The sequence below is a fragment of the Juglans regia genome, chromosome 13, assembly GCF_001411555.2.
Source record: "Juglans regia cultivar Chandler chromosome 13, Walnut 2.0, whole genome shotgun sequence".
NCBI classification, from domain to species: Eukaryota; Viridiplantae; Streptophyta; class Magnoliopsida; order Fagales; family Juglandaceae; genus Juglans; species Juglans regia.
In genome coordinates, this window is record NC_049913.1 from 22,465,517 (window position 1) to 22,486,051 (window position 20,535).

At 40.4% G+C, this 20,535-nt stretch overlaps 1 non-coding gene across 1 annotated transcript; it reads left to right on the plus strand.

Annotated features, from left to right (window-relative positions):
- The first annotated feature begins 11,417 nt into the window (after window positions 1-11,417).
- On the plus strand, window positions 11,418-11,525 carry LOC118344384. The gene has a single exon (XR_004798157.1). It is a non-coding gene; the product is annotated as a small nucleolar RNA R71 (small nucleolar RNA).
- Window positions 11,526-20,535: the final 9,010 nt, after the last annotated feature.

Here is a 20,535-nt window from a genome sequence, read left to right on the forward strand (position 1 = left end):
AAACCCACCACAAAATCCATCGAGATATATTCCCACTTCTATTCTGGGATTGCCAATGACTACAATTCACCTACTGGCTTTTGATGTTCTGCTTTAACTTGTCTACTGACAAAACACTTATTCGAAAATGCTGCTACATCCTTATTGTTTCTTACCACCAGAAATGTTATTTCAGATCCTGGTACAACTTCGTTCTGCCGAGATGAGCGGTGTAAGGAGTGTTATGAGCTTCCTTTAACACCATTTCCTTTAACTCTTGATCTGCTGCAATAACTCTCTAGTCCTTGTAATACAAAATTATGTCTCCTCTGACACTGAAGTCTTTCGGTCCTTCCGGCCTCTCAAATTTTCTGAGGACTTCTGCAAGTTTGATGTCTTCTTTTTTACGGTGTTTTAGTTCTTTCCAGTCCAATCGAATGAACTGTTGGACTGAGGTTAGAATGACTTCTTGACTACGATTCTCAATCAACAATTTCCTCTTACTTCATAAGAGAGAACTTGCTTTTGTTGATGGAATAGACGAATCTTCTTATCTGCTCTTGTGACTCAAAGCATCAGCTACCAAGTTGGCCTTTCAGGGATGGTACTTGATGTCGTACTTATAGTCACTAATGAGTTCCAACCATCTCCCCTTCCTCATGTTAAGGTACTTGAGGCTTTTGTGATCCGTGAAAACTTCAAACTTTTCGCCATACAGGTAGTGTTTCCAAATCTTAAGAGCAAAAACCACTGCAGCTAACTCCAAGTTTTGAGTTGGATAATTCTGCTCATGATCCTTCAATTGACGTGAAGCATAAGCGACTACATTCCCTTCCTGCATCAACACACATCCGAGTCCTACTTTAGATGCATCGTTATAAACCACCAAAGGCTTAAGAGGCTTTGGCAATGTAAGTACCAGTGTTGTAGTAAGTCTTTTCTTCAATTCGAGGAAACTCTATTCACACTTGCCACTCCAAATGAACTTCACGTTCTTCTTGGTCAAGGTGGTAAGTGGTCCAGACAAACTGGAGAATTCTTCCACGAACCTCTTGTAATAACCAGTCAGTCCTAAGAAACTTTGAATCTCATGCACACTGGTCAGTCTCTGCTAGTTCTTTACTACTTCAATCTTGCTAGGGTCTAATGCTACTCCTCCACTAAAAATTATGTGACCTAGAAACTTCACTTCAGAAAGTCAGAACTCGCGCTTATCGAGCTTGGCATTCAACTTCTAATCTTTAAGTATAGTCAGATCCATACTTAGATGATTTTTGTGCTCCTCCTCACTCTTCGAGTAGATTAGGATGTCATCAATGAATAGGACAACAAAACTATCCAGATAGGGTTTAAATATTCTATTCATCATGTACATGAATGTGGCTAGAGCATTGGTTAACCCAAAAGGAATCACTAAAAACTTGTAGTAGCCGTACCTTCTTCTAAAGGCAGTTTTCAACACATCCTGTTCCTTGACTTTCAGTTGATGATATCCTAATCGTAAATCGATCTTTGCAAACATTGCTGCTTCTTGTAGTTGATCCAGCAAGTCATCGATATGTGGTAATGGATACTTGTTCTTGATCGTCAGTTTGTTCAACTCTATGTAGTCTATCCACATCCTCATGGAATCATCTTTCTTCTTCACGAATTATACAAATGCTCCTCATTGTGAAGAACTGGGCTGAATAAGTCCCTTCTCTAGCAGTTCCTCCAACTACACCTTGAGCTCTTTCAATTCAGTGGGGGCCATACGATTTGGCGCCTTGTGTGTCGGAGTTGTCGTAGGCTCCAACTTTATATCGAATTTCGTTTCTCTATCTAGTGGTAATTTAGGTAACTTGTTGGTGAAAACTTCAGGAAAGTTTTCAACTATGGGTATCCCACGGATTTCTTCACTTCCAATTGTCATCTCCACGTTTACCATCCTCGATGCACTTCCTGGTTTGCAAAGTCGTAATCACTAGAGGGGTGGCCTTAACTGACGCTCCTGCGTAACTCATCTTGTCTTCACTTGGGGGTTCAAACACAACTTCGCTCTTCCGACAATCTATCTTGGCATAGTGCTTGAATAGCCAATCCATTCTCAAGACTAGGTCGAACTCCATTGGACTGAACACTAACAAGTCAGCCTCCAATGTCTTGCTGTCTAACTCAACAAGGAAGTCCCTAGCTAAACGAGTACAAACTATTGTATTCCCGTTAGGGATTGTCACTACAATACTTCAAGGGAATAGCTTGGTCACAAACTACAAATCAGTGCAAACACTACAGACACAAATCCATGCTCGAATCGAATAGTGCACAAGCCATCATAGGTTGACGTTTCCAAATAATGATATAACGTGATACTACTATTAATATCAATCCTATCATCCATGCTAAAAACAAAAGCACAAAAATAATGAAATACCAGTGATGATACCAGCTTCCTCTGTCTCGGATGCGTCCACATTGATATCACCTTGGGTTACAACATATATGCATGTGGGGCCTTGGCTTGTTATCTCCAACTCCACTACTTTATGCGATGTTGGGCCAAAATCTGATCAAGTGTTTGGGCTTTTCACATTTGAAGCAAACTCCATATCCGTAAAGGCATCATACAGCGTGATGCTTGTCACACTTTGGGCACTACCGGTGGAAAGAAGGTGTCTCTCTTCCTGCTGCAATCCCCTTGCCTTTAGCTCGGCTGGGAAAATATCTGCTCTTCTCGGAACTACCACTTGCAGCAAACGGCATGGTCCTCTTTTGTTTGGAATTGATCTGGATAGCCAGACCTCTCTACTAAGTTTCTACTATTGCAGCCACGTTTATCAACTCCTAGCCGGTTTCTATTTAGTGATGATTACGCCCAAAGAATAACGCGGTAGTTGTAGCATAGCTTTGGTGTGTCGATTCCATAGAGAGATAAATTAAAAGAAAAGGAGAAAGAACAAATAAACTAAAGAAAAATATTAAATGATTAAAGGAGCATAAATATTAATTTTAAATGAAAATTAAATGGAAGCAAAGTGACTAATGGGGAAAATACTTAAATTTAACGAACAGTAAAGCGTCGGGAATTCCTTGCATAGATCCGGTATTTTAATTATTTTTAATTCATTGAATAACCCAATTGGAAACTCAATTCCCAAAATTCTCAATCGGAATGTATAGATTTATAAAACAAAATTGAAGCAAATATAACCCTTTGGAAAATCATTCACCACTATTAAAATACGTAAATTATTATCATTATTGAGAAAATCCAACGACGACAATATACTCAGAAAGTGATATTGTAGCAAACAATTAAATCAATATAGATAAATAATTGATCCAAACATAATCAAATAGCTAATCCATTCAATAGAAAAAGCATGACTAAATCCATAAATAGAATAAATTTTATGATTATTCGGAGAAGAAAACATCAACAATGAATTGAGAATGATAAAACAAAAGAGTTTTAATAATTGAAAATCCAATACATAAATTAAAAATAATAGCTAATATGCAAGTTCATCTCTAGGCCTACTTGAGAATTTAGTTACCTATAAATATAATGGACAACAAAAATCTCAAGGGAAAATTAAAGCAAACGGAGGCCATGAAAATTAATTTCGTCTCTTTGTTCTTCAGTACTGAGCCGTTCCCCTCCTCTTCAAAACTCTCAAATTTCGTGCTAATGATATGCTTATATAGGGTAGGAAATAAACCCTAATGTCTTCATGATTCCCGCATAAAAAAAAATCCTAAATTTTAGGACTCATCTTGGCAGTCACGTATGTACTTCAGGAGTTTGAATTTAAAAATTCTTATTAGAGATAAATTTGTAGCTCTTTAAGGTAGATTTCCAATACATTAAGAATCACATCAATCTGATATTTGAGTGAAAAGTTAATATCAAAATACTAAAGTATGTCTAGGCTATCTCCTAGCGAGTTTTGGACTTCGACTTTTTCTCTTCATCCAAATTATTATCAAACCCCATCATTATCCTTATTTGAAGAGTCCTACACTAGTTGAAAGTTCTTACATTGTTCCAACGTTTTGCCCACTTGAAAGTCCTTTGAATTTGATTGGGTTTTGACATGCTCTTTATAGACCCTGAAATTAAACATAAAAATATGCTTTGGATTATTCCAAAGTAAATAGAAACTCAATTCTAGAATACACATTAATTCCTATAATTCCTATTCATATTTTAACATTTTAGTCCAATAATAGGATATTTAGAGTGAACTTTCACACACTCATCACACCCCCCAACTTGCTTATTGCTAGTCCCTAGCAATATCAATGCTAAAGAGATGAAAGAGATGAGAATTACTAACATAGGCCAACAATTCACATTTTCCAGATTCACATATCAAAACAAACTAAGGAATCCAATAACCCATCAAGATCAATCCACTTATAGCAATTCACAGAGTGTGTGTGTTCTCCAAACCATAACCATCTTACCACTAACCTTGACACATGCAACTAGGGGTGATTAACGGTCCGGTCGGACCGAACGGACCGACCGGACCGACCGTTTCGGTCCGGACCGGACCGGACCGAGACTTAGACCGGTCCGGTCCGGTCCATATTTTAGAGGACCGAAATCATTCGGTCCGGTCCACGGTCCACAGTTTTTTCGGACCGGACCGGACCGGACCGAATGAAAAATTAAAAAAAATATATATTTTTTATATATATTTTATATATAATAATTGTACAATTAACAATATAAATTTTTAAATATATTATTAATACTTGTTAATATTCTATAAATTAACAATATTTTATATATATCTTCATTTAATCTATCACTATTAACAATATAAAATTTTAAATATACTATTAACACTTGTTAATATTCTATGAATTAATAAATATATAATATCAATTAGTTAATTATATAGTAATTATATAAATTAATAATATAATTTTCATCTAATTTATTATCATTGACCATATAAAATATTTTTTTATTGAGTTTGTTACATAATCCACATTAATAAGTCACTTAGTTTAATTTAGTATTTTAAATAAATTTTTTTATTAATTATTAAAAAAAAAAAAAAAAGAGGGCGGACCGACTGGACCGGACCGGACCGGACCGGACCGATAGCTATCGGTCCGGTCCGGTCCCTTTGGGTGTTCGGTCCGGTCCGGTCCGGAAAAATAATGGACCGAAAATTTTCGGTCCATCGCCGGACCGGACCGGACCGGACCGGACCGGCCCGTTTGCAGCCCTACATGCAACATCAAGAACATCTTAAGCAAAAGGTTTAACTCCATAACTCATGAGTATAATAGCGTTTCGTGTAAGGATTCTCTCTATGGAGTTGACAAGTGGTGTACATACAATCACATGGAGATTTAGGTAATTATGAACAAGTAACAAGCAAGCAATGATCTTGTGATAGGAACATTAACAAATGAGAATTCAATCATTCTTTCCACAGGCTTACTTGGGATCAAAACGGTTAAAACAAAATGTTGTAATGTGGCTTAGGTTAGGCTATATGACAAGAAAAGGAAAATGATTCAAAAACTTCCAAGTACATACCTAAGGAATCTTATTGAACATCTCAATAAACCACATCTCTCACTTAATGTACTCTTCAACTTTTCAAATCACCGAATAACACTTTTTTTTTTCATTTGTCACTTTTTTATTTTCAGCTCAACAATTTGGTGAACAAATATGTGACCCTAATATTCTATTATTTTTACTCAGTCTTGGTATTTTTGCCTTTGAAGCTCACTCATTAAACACCTTGTAACTCATATTCTTCCATTTTTTCTCTCTTTTTTGTTTTTTTTTATTCCTTGGAAAAAAAAAAGAATTACACATCTAGTACACATTTGGAAGTAACAAGGGTAAGGAAAATCAATGTTTAGGTTATACTCCAATGTGGAGAGGTATGGATAATGTAGGTATATGAAAAAAAAATGCTACATGTGTTTCTTGGTTCAAAGATGGCGACTAGGGATCTATACTTCAAAGGGTTGGCTTGGAAGGCTCAAACGTTAATTCTAAGTTGACATTCATCATATCCCAAGTATATCCACCATCCTACCACGAACCATGTAATAATATTCTCAAAAGAAGTGACCAATTGAACAGATCAATGAAATCACAATTTACTGCATTTGTAGGCTCTCAATCCTCTCCAAAACTCAAAAATAAAGACTTAGGTAAAAGAATTCTTTAGATACATGTGTCAAATCACAATCTTACCACAAAACTTGGATGAGTGCACTAGGGATTCTGTTAATGCTTCAGTAAAAAATTATTATAGTGGGTTTGGTGAATTCATGAAGATGGCTATGAATGAGAATGAGTACACATGTGAAAAGGATGCACGTGTGATGCAAATTAAAAAAATTTGACACATTAAAATATGCCATGGAGTTCCTACAAGCATTTTAAATACTAAATTTGCTCCACCACCCCCAACTTAAATGAAATATTGTCTTCAATATTTAAGAATCAAATTTGAATGAGTAACTAAAAATGGTAGAATACACCTGATGAGTGACATGCGTAGCTTGCTAAGCACCAAAGATGGTAACCTGAAATGACAAAATGAAACTAACCTGCAAACAAAAACAAAAAAAAAAACGACAGCAAACAAAAAGGAAAAGAAAGAAAATAAAACAAAACAAAAATAAGATAAAACAAATATAGAAAAAAAAAATACATGCATGTTGTGGTCAAGGTTGATAGACAGGATCCACAAGTGGAATGTCTTCCACTTCCAAAACTTGCCTATCAATTAATACTTTAAGGCGTTGACAATTTACTTTAAAGATCCGACCATCCTTAGGATCCTCTATTTCTACCATCCCATTTGCAAAAACATTCTTCACTACAAAAGGGTTGGTCCACCTAGACCAAAGTTTTCCTGAGTGCTTATGGAGTCTAGAATAATATAAGAACACTCAATCATTGGGCTTAAACGTTTTTCTCAAAATACTTTTATCATGAAACACTTTCATTTTAGCCTTATAGATTCTAGAGTTTTCATAAACATCATTTCTCAACTCCTCTAACTCGACCAACTGAAATTTTCTAAGCTTACCTGCTTCTCCCATGTCAAAATTGAAATACTTCATGACCTAATAAGCTCGATGCTCAAGCTCCACAGGTAGGTGGCAAGGCTTTCCAGAAACAACTCTATAAGGTGACATGCCTAAGGGAGTGTTGAAAGTTGTACAGTAGGCCCAAAGCACATCAACAGTCTCAAAGACCAATCTTTGCGATCCGGGTTGACCGTTTTTTCTAGAATTTACTTAATTTCTCTGTTTTCAAGTTCTACTTGTCCACTTGTCTGAGGTGGTAGGCAGTAGAAATTTTATGTACCACCCCATATTTTTTTTTATCAAAACCTCAAAAAAACGGTTGCAAAAATGTGTACCCCGGTCACTAATGATAGCGCGTGGTGTACCAAATTGAGATAACACATTCTCTTTGAGAAATTTAATTACCAACCTATTATCATTGCTCCTGCAAGCTGCTGCCTCTACCCGTTTTGACACATAATCTATTGCTACAATAATATATTGATATCCAAAACAATGAGGAAATAGTCTCATAAAATCAACGCCCAACAATCAAAAATTTCAATCACTAAAATTGGATTTAAGGGCATCATATTACGATGGGACATAACTCCTAACTTTTTACACTTTTTAGATGAGCAACAATAGATGTTTGCATCCTTAAACAAGGTGGGCCAATAAAATTCACACTGCAGAATTTTTATACTCATTTTCTTCATTGAAAAGTGGCCCCCACAAGTTTGGGAGTGACAAAATTTCAAGACGCTAGTAATCTCTTCATTAGGGATGCAACGCCTCAAAATTTGGTCAGGGCAGTATTTGAAAAGAAAATGGTCACCCCAATAGAAATTACGTACCTCAGTCATGAACTTCCTCTCGTCATGAGCACTCCAATCCACCGGTATCTCACCTGCAGCCAAATAATTCACAATATGAGCAAACCATGGTAAAGAAGTAATGGAAAGTAAATGCTCATTCGGAAAATCATCCCTGATTGGCAGGTGGCCAGATCTGTCCTCAAATGTGAGCCTCGAGAGATGGTCAGCCACTACGTTCTCCACTCCCTTCTTGTCTTTCAGGGTGATGTCAAATTCCTGCAAAAGTAAAATCATTCGTATTAGTCGCGCTTTAGCATCCTTCTTTGTAAGAAGGTACTTAAGGGTTGCATGATCTGTGAAAATAATAATGGGAGAACCAATCAAGCACGAAACTTATCCAAAGCAAACACTACAACTAGCAACTCTTTCAGTGATGGAGTAATTCATCTTAGCACTATTTAAAGTTCTAATAGCATAGTAAATGACAAAGGGCTTCCCCTCCCTTCGCTGTCCAAGAACCGCACATACAGCACACTAGCATCACACATAATGTCAAAAGGTAAAGTCCAATCAGGTGGCTACATTATGGGTGCTGAGATAAGCTTGCCAATTAGCATTTTAAATGCCTCTTGACAAGCTTGTGTCCACTCAAATGGAGCATCTTTAGCTAGGACGTCACACAGTAGTCTAGATATGGTGGAAACATTTTCTATGAACCTCCTATAAAACTCCTCATGACGAAGAAAGGCTCTCACATCCTTTATTGTCTTAGGTGTAGACAACTTAGAGATTAATTCAATTTTAGATTGATCAACCTCTATCCCCTAGAAGAAATAATATGCCCTAAGACAATACATAAAAGTACCATCAAGTGGCATTTTTTCCAATTCAAAACCAATTCATTATCCTCACAACAAGTCAACACTCTCTCTAAATTCAATAAACATGCATCAAAAGAAGATCCAAAAATAGTCAAGTCATCCATAGAAACTTCCATGCAATTTTCAACCATGTCACTAAAAATGCTCATCATGCAACGTTGAAAAGTAGCAGGTGCATTACACAATCCAAATGGCATTCTACGAAAAGCATAAGTACTAAAAGGACAAGTGAAAGTGGTTTTATCTGGTCTTTTAATGCAATTTCAATTTGATAATAACCAGAATAACCATCCAATAAATAATAGAAATGATGACCAGCCACACGCTCAAGAATTTGATCAATAAAAGGGAGAGGAAAATGGTCTTTTCGGATGGCAGCATTCAATTTTCTGTAATCAATACACATTTGCCACTCAGTCACAAGTTTTGTAGGGACAAACTCTCCCAGGTCATTCTTCACCACAGTAACACCTGACTTTTTAGGAACAATTTGTGTAAAACTTACCCATTTACTATCAGCAATAGGATATATGATTCCTGCATCTAATAGTTTCAACACTTCATTCTTCACCACTTCTTTCATAGTGGGATTAAGCGTACACTGGGGGTCTCTATGAGGACTAGTACCTTCCTCCAAATTAATTTTATGAGAACAGACTAGGGGACTAACACATTTTATATCAGCAATGCTCAAACATAAGGCTGACTTATGCTCACTTAGGGTCTGAATTAATTTCTCACCTTGAGACTCAGACAATTTAGATGAGATAATAACATGAAAAGTATCACCTGGACCAAGAAAAGCATGCTTTAAACCCTTAGGCAGAGGTTTCAATTCAACTTTGGGTGCTTCCACACTTGAAGAAATTTATTTTTCACCTTTCTCAGTCAACTCCTCAAACTTCGGTTGCCATGCCCGAGTGGCATAATCCTGAGTTCTATAAAAAATAGCACAAATATCAACTACATCAGATGGATCACTGATATAATCAAACTCAAAAGTAACAAGAAAATACTCAAGAGGATCAAAATCATGAGCTGTAGAAACTCCCATATTCGTGAGTGAGTCAATCATGTATGTCTAGTGGCCCCCCTCATCATCTTCTGGCTGTTTTGCAATATGGCAAATATTCACCTCAAAAGATAGCTTCATGTGCTCATTCCTGCAATTAATAAGAGCATTAGTAGTGGCAAGAAAATGCCTACCAAAAATCAAAGGAATTTTAAAAGTACTATCAACAACAGAGCTAGTGTCAAGGATTAGAAAATTAACAGGATAATAAAATTTTTTAATTTGAATTAGAACATCCTCTACCACACCCCGGGGTATTTTGACTAAACGGTCAGCCAATTGCAATACCATAGTGGTTGGTTTGATTCCTCCCAACCCCAACTGCAAATAAATAGAATATGGCATTAGATTCACGCTAGCTCCTAAATCTAGCAAAGCTTGCCCAAACTCATGATTTCCAATGCAATAGGTGGACAACATGGATCCTTATACTTGAGAGGAATCTGCTACTCAATTAGAGCACTAACTTGCTCTGTCAGGAACATTGTCTTCTTCACGTGGTGCTTCCTCTTAATTGTACACAAATACTTGAGAACTTTTGCATAAGTAAGAACTTGTTTAATCACATGCAAAAGAGGAAGATTGATTTTTACTTGCCTTAGATTCTCTAGGATTTCATTTTTAGGATCCAGAGTTTGCTTGCTTGATTTTAAAGTTTGAGGGAATGGTACTTTAATAGGACTCTTTGTCACCTCAAGTTCCTTGGGCAGCTTGGCATCACTACTATCATGATTCTTTTTCACATCCTCTTATTTGTACATTGTTGGGATGTGTAATGACTTACCACTTAGTGTCACAATGGCATTCACATCCTTCAAATTCTCTTGAGCCATGTGTTGGCCATGGGGTGCGGACTGAGCTTGAGAAGGGAACTTACCTCACTCACTCACACTCAAGGAACTCATCAATTTGGACACTTGACTCTTCATCTTCTTATTTTCTTCAACAACCTGCGTAATCAAAGATTTAAACTTTTGGTTAGTCTGACCATGTGCCTCAATAAAAGCATGCAAAGTGTCTTCTAAAGGACTCCTAGAATATAAAGGTGCATGATATGGTGCAGGATATGATCTAGGGGGTTGTGCAGGCGGCTGGTTTTCAGACTTCTAGCTAAAGTTGGGGTGATTGCCCCACCCCAGATTATAGGTATCAGATAAAGGTGTAAAAGGGTTCTTGTACATACCTAAGGTATTACATTATTCCTCATACATCTCTCTCATCTCAGCAAATGTGGGACACTCTTGGGTGAGGTGATCTACCCCACCACACACAAAACATGGTCTAAAAGACTCTACATGATTAGCCATGTGTGTTGACTTTAACTCCTTAGTCTTTAACACCTCTAGCTCCCTAGTGAGCATCTCAACGTTAGCCTTTAGGTTATCCTATTCCTTGATATGGTAAATTCCACCACCATTTGGGTTTCCTACAAGTCATGACCTATTTGTGCTCTCAGTAGCACTAGGTCCAGTCCAAGTGTGAGCTTTTTCAGCAAGCTCAATGAGGTATTCTATGGCCTCGTCAGGATTTTTCTATAAGAACTCACAATTACACATCATCTCCACAAATTCGCATTCTCTAGATGTAAGTCCCTCATAAAAATAGCTCATTAAGTGCCAATTCCCATACCCATGGTGAGGACACATACTTAACAACTCCTTAAATCTCTCCCAAGACTGATACAAAGTCTCACTGTCCTATTGTGAAAAGGTGGAGATTTGTCTTTTTAAAGCGTTGGTCTTATGTTGGGGAAAGTATTTATTAAAGAAGACCTGAGTCATCTCATTCCATGACCCAATAGATCATGGTCTCAGCAAGTATAGCCAACTATCAGCTCTATCCTTCAAAGAGAAAGGAAAGAACTTAAGTCTCACAACGTCGACAGTTGCATTTTGACTATGAAAATTCACAACTACTTTCTCAAACTCCCTAATGTGCACATATGAATTTTCATTTTTCAAGTCATGAAAAGTAAGGAGTAACTTTTTCATCCCTGTTTTAAAATCCAATTGGCGAGTATTAGTTGGAAACATGATGCATGATGGTGTGGTTGTGCATGTAGAGTGGAGGTAATCTTGAAGAGTTCTAGTGGGTTGATCTTGAAGAGTTCTTCAGGACTAGATGGATTGTCAAATAAAGGATTTAAAAAGTTTGATTCTGACTCTAGCACAGGCCTACAAGCAAATCTACCCAAGGTGTCTCTATATATGTGCATGCAAGGTAACAAAATACTAAAAAAATAAAAATACTAAAAAAATAAAAATACTATAAAAAGAAAGAAGATAAAAAAAATAATGCAGCAAGCTAAAAGAAGGAACGAAGTTTCCGCCTTTACAAACTGCTGAAAAGAAAAACTATCTAGCAATTCATCTAACATCTCCCCGGCAACGATGCCAAAATTTGATTACGCCAAAAGAATAACACGATAGTTGTAGAACAGTTTTGGAGTGTCGATTCCACAGAGAGATAAATTAAAAGAATAGTAGAAGTAACAAAGAAACTAAAGAAAAATATTAAATTATTAATGGAGAATAAAAATTAATTTTAAATACAAATTAAAGTGAAGCAAAGTGACTAACGGAAAAAGTACTCAAATTTGATGAACAGTAAAGCGTCGGGAATTCCTTGCACAAATCCGGTATTTTAATTATTTTTAATTTATTGAATAACTCAATTGGGAACTCAATTCCCAAAATTCTCAATCGGAAGGTATAGATTTATAAAACAAAATTAAACCAAATGTAACCCTTTGAAAAATCATTCACCACTTTTAAAATACATAAATTATTATCACTATTGAAAAAATCCAACGACAACAATATGCTCAGGGAACGATATTGCAACAAAGAATTAAATCAATATAGATAAATAATTGATCCAAACATAATCAAAGAGCTAATCTATTCAATAGAAAAAGTATGACCGAATCCATAAACAGAATAAATTATATGATTATTCAGAGAAGAAAACATAAACAATGAATTGAGAATGATAAACAAAAGAGTTTTAGTAATCTGTCATTGTAAGGAGTAGCCCCTGCACAGCACCTATGATGGTCGATTTCCTGGTAGTGAAGACTCCGTCGGCATACAACACCATCATCAGGAGGCCCACCCTCAACAGCTTAAGGGCCTTCATATCGACCTATCACCTCAAAATGAAGTTCCTAACTTCTCAGGGAGTGGGGGAAGTCCGAGAAGAGCAGGTCTCAGCAAGAGAATGCTACGTCCAGAAGTTAAAGCAGAAGGATGGAGGGCTCGCCTCGGGCGACACTAACAGAACATAATAGACTGGGCACCACCGAAGAAGCTGTGGCAGACCTCCATCTACAACTTACCCTGCCAGTTTCGAGGGGGGAAAAGGATGGTGCATGACATTGAAGAGAAAGAAAGACGACGACCCCCCCAAACTAAGATTCTGTGTCCCTTAATTTTGTAACACCTTTTCATCTAACTTGTACTTTCCTTTTAATTTAACAAAAACGTGACTTTTCAGGACAATGCAAAACATCTGCTCCATGCTTTCATATTACCAGTAAGGTGCCAACAATAAAAAGCGCGGCCAGGGAAATCTACAGCAACAAGATCATCAACAGATTACCTCCCCGCGAGGCACCATAGGGAAAGGCAGGTCTAAGGGTTTCCTTATCCCTCCTGCAGTAGAGTGTGGGTCAACCTTCGATGGACCAAAGATGAGAATTTACCTTTCTTGTAGACGTCAACAGGCGGGTGCGGGTCCAGTCACAAATTGCCCGAAATCACCTCCCCGCAGGACATTGTAGGAAAAGGTCAGCCCAAGGGTGGTCTTATCCCTCTTGTTGAGGGGAGCGGGATCAGCCTCACAACCTTTCCGAATAAATTACCCTGACCTACGCCGCAACAAAGAGTAGAATCAGCATCAGTCTGATCCAACACTTACTTTCCAGTGATATCAACTAGCGGGAACTCGTCTAGTAACAAACTGCCCAAACAACTTATCTCCCTGGGGGACTCTATAGGGAAAGGCTGGCCTAAAGGTCTCCTTATCCCTCCCGCAGAGGAAAGGGGGTCCTGCCTTTATGGCGACCCGAAAAACTTACCCTGGCTCCTATCATGGCGAAGAGCGGTCAACCAACTCATTGTCCGAACTTACCTACCTGCGGGATACCACAAGGAAAGGTAGGCCTTAAAGTTGCCTTGTCCCTTCCACGACAGAGTGTGGGTTAGTCCTCAACCGAAATCAGAAACTATACCATCCTCGTAAGTGTCAATAGGTGGGAGTAGGTACAGTGAAAAACTGCCCAAATATCTTACGTCTTTGCAAGATACAAGAGAAATGGTAGGCCTAAAAGGTTACCTTGTCCCCCTCGCGGAGGAGAGCGGGTTTGGCCCTTACGGCAACTCGAAAACTTACCCAACCTCCACTACGAGCGAAGAGTGGGTCTAGCACTAGCTTGGCCCAAAAAGCTACATTTCCCTATGATGTCAAATAGCAGGAGCAGTTTCAGTAACAGACTGCCCAAACGACTTACCTCCCTGCAGGACCCAATAGGGAAAGACCGGCCTAAAGGCGGCCTTATCCCTCCCACAGAGGAGAGTGGGCCTTTCCTTCGAGGTGGTTCGAATAACTTATCCCGACTCCTATCACAGCGAAAGAGCGGACTGCCCTAGCGGCAACTCGAAGAAGTTAGCTCCTAAGGGAACCAAAAGGGGTGGGCTAATTTGAGGTAGCCTAACCTCTCCCTGATGGAGTGTGGGTTTTAAGTCTTATGACTACTCGTCCAAAAGGGAAGCAAGGTCTCGCAAAAAGGTCGCACAAGCATCAACAAGCAAGAGCAACAACGGCAAACAACAGAAGCCATTAAGAGCGGAATGATGCGAGAGAGAGAGAGAGAGAGAGAGAGAGAGAGAGAGAGAGAGATACAGCGAGAAAAATGTGAAAACCGTACAACCGGATACACAAAATCGTTTTATTAATTATGCAGGATTACAAGGAGCAAGTTACATTATAAAGCCACAAGTTACAAGGAACACGTTACATCATAAAACCTCAAAACTACAAGGAACAAGTTACATCATAAGGCTGCAGGACTACAAGGAGCAAGTTACACCATGAAGCTTATATATTCAATAAAACAAGTTTTAGTGTCTGACCCTAGACCTAGACCGTAAAACGGCCAGGGATAATCTAAAAGATCCAGAAGACCTCACCGTTCTTGGACTGAAGGAAACCAAAATGCCTAAGCTAAAAATCTCTGGATTGTTTCTGCGATTTTGGTCCATGTTTATGGGTGAAAAAAAAAATGAGCTCAGCATCTGCAGTTGTGTGTGTTTTAGACAGCGACAGTTGCCACGGCACCACGACAACCAAGTCATTCACTACTGCAACCAAGCAAGCAGTGAGTTCTGTACAAGCAGCGAGTTTCGAAGAACGGCTTCAAAGTCAAGCCTCGTAAACAAAAGGGTGAGAACGAGTGAGACACAATAAGCAAAAGGGCAAGAACGAGAACAATGGGACTAGGACACCAACAATAGAGGATTGGCAGTTCAACCCTCTGTTGCACAGGCTGCCACGACTAGCAGTGGCCTGAGTGCCACCAGAGGACTCGTCACCCACTAGGATGTAAAGATTTTGTCGAAGCCATGAAAGGTAGAAAAAAATGCAAAGAGACTTCAGAAGAAAAGCAAAGGAAAAAAGCAATTGGGAACTCAAGCAGTAAAGCATGAGTCACAAAGTAAAAGAGAAAAGGCAGAGTGAGTATAATGGATTTCCTAACATGAAGAAGGGTCCTTATATAGGTGGGGTTGACGTTTGGCCTCCCGAGGCGCCATAACTCCACGAATCACAACTCATCCCCCCAGAGAACCAAAATTCCTTGATTATCGCAACCGCTGGAGAGCATAACTCCACGAACCCATCCGGAAAGAATTAGCACAGTAACTATAAGGGATTCATTCCCACTACTTAAAGCCCATTGGGTCTCTAGCCATTACCCGGCCAGAGGGCGCTGAATAGTCAACAAGGCAAGTCAACCTAACAATCCATGGCCACTTTCAGAACCTAGAAACTTGCATAGAGCGCAGCAAAAATGCTGAGGAAGAAAGTCAGTATTAGAGACATCTCAAAAGGCTAAGCAACTAACGAGGTCAAAAAGGTTAAACTGGATGCTAGCAGGGTAGACCATAAAACTTCAAAAGCACAGTCGGGCACGGCCACCCAAATAACAAAGATGGTCGTATTCTAAGAACAACTATCCATAGAGGATAAGCAAACGCAATGTGACCGGCCAACAAGATAGGTAGGAGCTCTACGAACCCTTTTACCATGGTCCCCCAGGCTGGCCACCCAAAAAAAAAAAAGAAAGGAAAAAGGGGCAAATGAGAGACATGACAAACAAGATATGTGCACTAGTCAGTATGTATGTATGTATGTATATACAAGTTCTAGGTGACAAAATGTGGGTACATGTGTTAAAAAAAATAAATAAATACAACGAAACAAGTAAAATCTTCAAGCCTTAACATCAAGAGCATCAGTCTCAGCAGTAGCAGAGGCAAGGTTGGCTGGCTAGCTCCACAAATGTTGGCGCAGGAACGACTAGACCAGGGAAAGCATCTGGCATCTCTTTCCTTTCCAAGTCGTAGTTGGTTTGAAAGGATGCCTCATTGGTGGGGATTTTGGCAAGCACGAGCCGCTGAAGGTACTTGGTGAAAGATCTTGAACGCAGCTCCGAACTCACTATAAGGAATGCTCGCATTGATCTACGACCCTCAACGACCTCGCGCTCCCATGCTTCGTCACAAAGTTTCAGAAACCACTTCAGCTGCCCTTGTAGGGAGAGGGTGGCGTTCTGAAGACTTTGGTTCAGCTGCTCCAACCGGTCCTTCTCCTCCTATGCTTGGGATAAGTCGCTCTGAAGACTTTGGTTAAGCTGCACTAATCGGGTTTTCTCCTCTCACCACTTATGCTTGTGTTTCCTCCGGCGGCGCTCCAGCTTCTTCGCACTTTTGCGCTCATCCAATAGGTTGAGTCTCGTCCTCTAGAGTTCGCGCTTGTTCCCTCTCCTCCCTTTTGTCACGAGCACAGACCAAGCTCTCCTAAACAGCTACCTCCTAATTGTCCACGATGAAAGCTGCAAGTTGAGAAGTGCCCTAGCAACATAAAGGAAAGACTAAGAAAAGGGAGAGTGAAGGAAAAAAAGAAGTAGAAGGCAGGAAAGAAGGGATCAAACCTCGTGGAAAAAACTCTACAAGCACTCAACAACCAAACCAATGGCTTCCTCTCGACACCCTTCCATGGCCAATCGGGATAGAGAAGGAAGGGCCTTCGCAAGGCCATCAAACTAGGGAAATCCTGCAGAGACTTCAGCGGGAGCAGATGGGTCCTCGCTTAAACCCCCTGCTGGATACTCAGCCAAGGTGAGTAGTCAATATTGAGACCCTCACCAGCTGCATCACCTATAGAGTCACCACCTTCAGCGAACTCCACCTGGACGAGTGGGTCGACGACTAGACTCCTCGGACCATCGTCGACTAGAATATGCAGAAAGGGACTCCCCCTCTCTAGGAGTGTGACCTAGACAGAAGAATCCACAAGAGGACTCTTCGAACCCCCGAGGATTGCAACGTTTGGAGGGGACATACCCCCTGTATAATCCCATGCCTCCTCGTGATTGCTAGAAGTAGCCTCCAACCCTTCATCAGCCGCCTCAAGAAAGTGACTCCCAACGGCCGAACGAGACGAAGAAAGAGAAGAAATCCATGAAGAAGAATGTTGTCCCTCATCAGGAGTGGTAGACACGAAAATACTCTGGAGGAGCACATCCATCTCAACCTCGCCCCCAGGCACCTCAACAGTCACCACTGGTACAGGCACCACGGGAAAACTGCTCGCCATCTCACCCGCTACAACCAGCGCTGGAACCGCCATAGTAATGGGATGGCTGGCCTCCCATGTAGCCGGTCCCCGCATTAAGGGGTTTCGTATCCCAGGAAAAGGCCTATCCTCTGCCCAAACACTCTCCCGACGAAGGTTCTTCCTCTTGTCCAGTAGAGGAAGGTCCAAGGAACACTTCAGAAGCGGAGCAACTTGGGGCGGTATAGCAACCGACCTATCATTAGAAGGAAGGTGTCCCAAAAGAGGCAGAAAGCTCCTCAAACTCTCCTCGGAAAGGAGGACCTAAAAAAGAAACATTGTCAGGATGATTCTGCACCCATTCTCGCACAATCGCGAGGCATTTCGCTTCGTAAGTAGTGGCTGTCGGACACACACCCTTGTCTTTCGGGACTTTTCCCCAGTCTGTCCATTTTGGGAACTCCCAGCGATTAACCTAGCCCACCAAAAACTCCCATTCGCAGCCAAATATGAAGAAGAATTTGGGAGAACAGTCTTTCACTTTGCGGTATCGCAACTCCAAGGTGACTAGAGCGTGGGATGTCTTGAAGCTGCAGACATTCCCCTTTAGGTGTAGCACCCTGTGGGAAAAAAGGAACTTGAGACTAGTAAGGTCTGCATCATCCGGGAAGGATTCCAACAAAGCCCTCCGCCGGATAATGCTACAGCACATCAATAATCTCTAGGCATTTTAGGCGATCTAGAAGGTCACGTACAAGGCAAGGGAATGGTAGTCTCAAGCCGCATGAAAACATGGAAGGGTATAGGGCCACCCTAGCGGAATGACCCTCTACATCAACAGCGCCTTCATCAGGGCCAGGAACTTCGAAGGAAATGGACGCTGGTACTTGTTAGGAGAGGGCTAATGAGGCCAACGTAGGTTTGTTGGTAGTCAAGCACCATCCGCTACCCAAAAACAATGGCCCAGTATCAGCAGAGCCCCCGCCAAAATCATTGGGTTGAACAAATGTTTCAGAGGCCATTACCGCCAGAACACGAAGTAGCAAAGAAGACTGGTGAAAGAGAAGAAAAATCAAGAGAACTAGAATAGCAGAACAATCACAACGTAATGGATGGAAACCAGGTCCCACTCTCACGTTTTATAAGAAGAAGGTGAAGGTTAGACTCTCATCCACCATGGCAACAAGGATACTCGCCGTTTCGGATTCGAGGGATATGGTTTACGAAGCAACATAAACATGAAAAGCCGTTTGACACCCCTTCATTAATGAGGCTGAGAAGATGTCATGAAAAGGAGAGCCCATCATAGAAGATAAGAACGACGTCAGAAATGCCAATCCGTAAAAGCCTCCTAGACCTCAGAAAGCATAAATAGGGTTCACGGCTTTAGTAAGAAGGCGGGATTGAATCATGATAAATTCTCACCATACTTGTCCGATGAGAATTAGCGTGGTAACTGTAAGGGGATTTTTCCCACAAGGCCCTATCAAGCCCGGCCCTAAACAGAAAACCATTAACTCGGCCCACTAGGAGACTCCTCTCTACATGACCTATAGGAAGAATGGTGCTACAGGGGATGAGACTCGTCGATCTGAGGTCCCCTCAAGTAGTGTCTAGTCCTCGAGTGTCCGCCCACACAACAAGCATGATATACAGGGAACCATTGATCTACTAATAGAGACGGCATGAATGGATCAAATGGAAGGCAGACTGAGAGGAGGAGGTTGGAGAACCACGCCGCATTAATAGTTCTGCCACCCAAACTATACACCACATTAATGACGTCGTAGCAGAGCCACGCCGCATTTAAAGACTTTGACAAAAGGAACAATACGGGAAACACAGACTTCATGAAAGCAGGCACGATTTGTTCCTCAGTCCTGAAGCATAAATAGCAGATCCCAAGTACGAGAATATCTCTCTCTTATCCCTAGACTCTCTTACTTATTTGCTACCCTCCAAAAATATTTACTAACTTTGGCATCGAAGGTTACCCGGTCCCTAAGCCACCATCTCAAAGTTGCAGTCTCTTTTACCTTGTGCAGGGCCCGTTTTCGAAAACCTGAATTGTTAGAATTTGGCCCAGAAGAGTGCAAAACACAACATTAACAATCAAGATATCAAAAGAAGCTTGATGCAAATGTAGATATGGAAGAGCTTGACATGCTAGTTAGTGTAGCCAACAAATGAGGTTGTTTAGTGTGGTTGATCAAAGGGCAATGAGTTTGGTAGTGGTATGTGTATATATGCCCTTTGTCGACAAAAGTTGACACATCTAGCTTCTTGTAACAAGAAAAAAAAATGTGATCAGTGAACGAAGGATCATAGATCTATTGCAAAAACGGAAAGGGGATATTTGGAGAGGCATGGGATGGTGGGTAAAATCCACATGCACTAGCAACGGCCCACGTGGCTCATGTGCCAATCAAAAGAAAAAGGGAGGAGAAGATGGCTTGCTTATGCATGGGAGGAGGTAGTGGTGGAGGTCAGAGAGTGCCAAGATGGGTCTTCAAAGTTCTCTTTGGAGGAAAGAAAAATGCAAGAAAATGAGATAAGGTAGTTTTGCCCAATGAGGTTAAAAGTCCTACTTTTACTCTGATCACTTTGAGCGAAAAGGGTGTAATGGGGGCTTGGAAATGGGTAAATTTGATCTATACACACTACAATGGGTTGTTGGTCCAGGAGAGGTGGTGTAGGTTGGAGAGCCACAAAACAGGTCTTCAGTGTTCTCTTTGGATAGAAAGAAAAATGCAATAAAATGAAACCGAAGAGTTCAAAAGAGTTAAGGATTAGGTAGTTCAGCCACATGAGATTGGATGAGTATAACCAAAGAGGGTGTGAGGGCTTGAAAGGTAGAGACCGTCTTTGAGTACAGGAGAGAGATATAGACTTTGCCTTCGTCAATAGATGC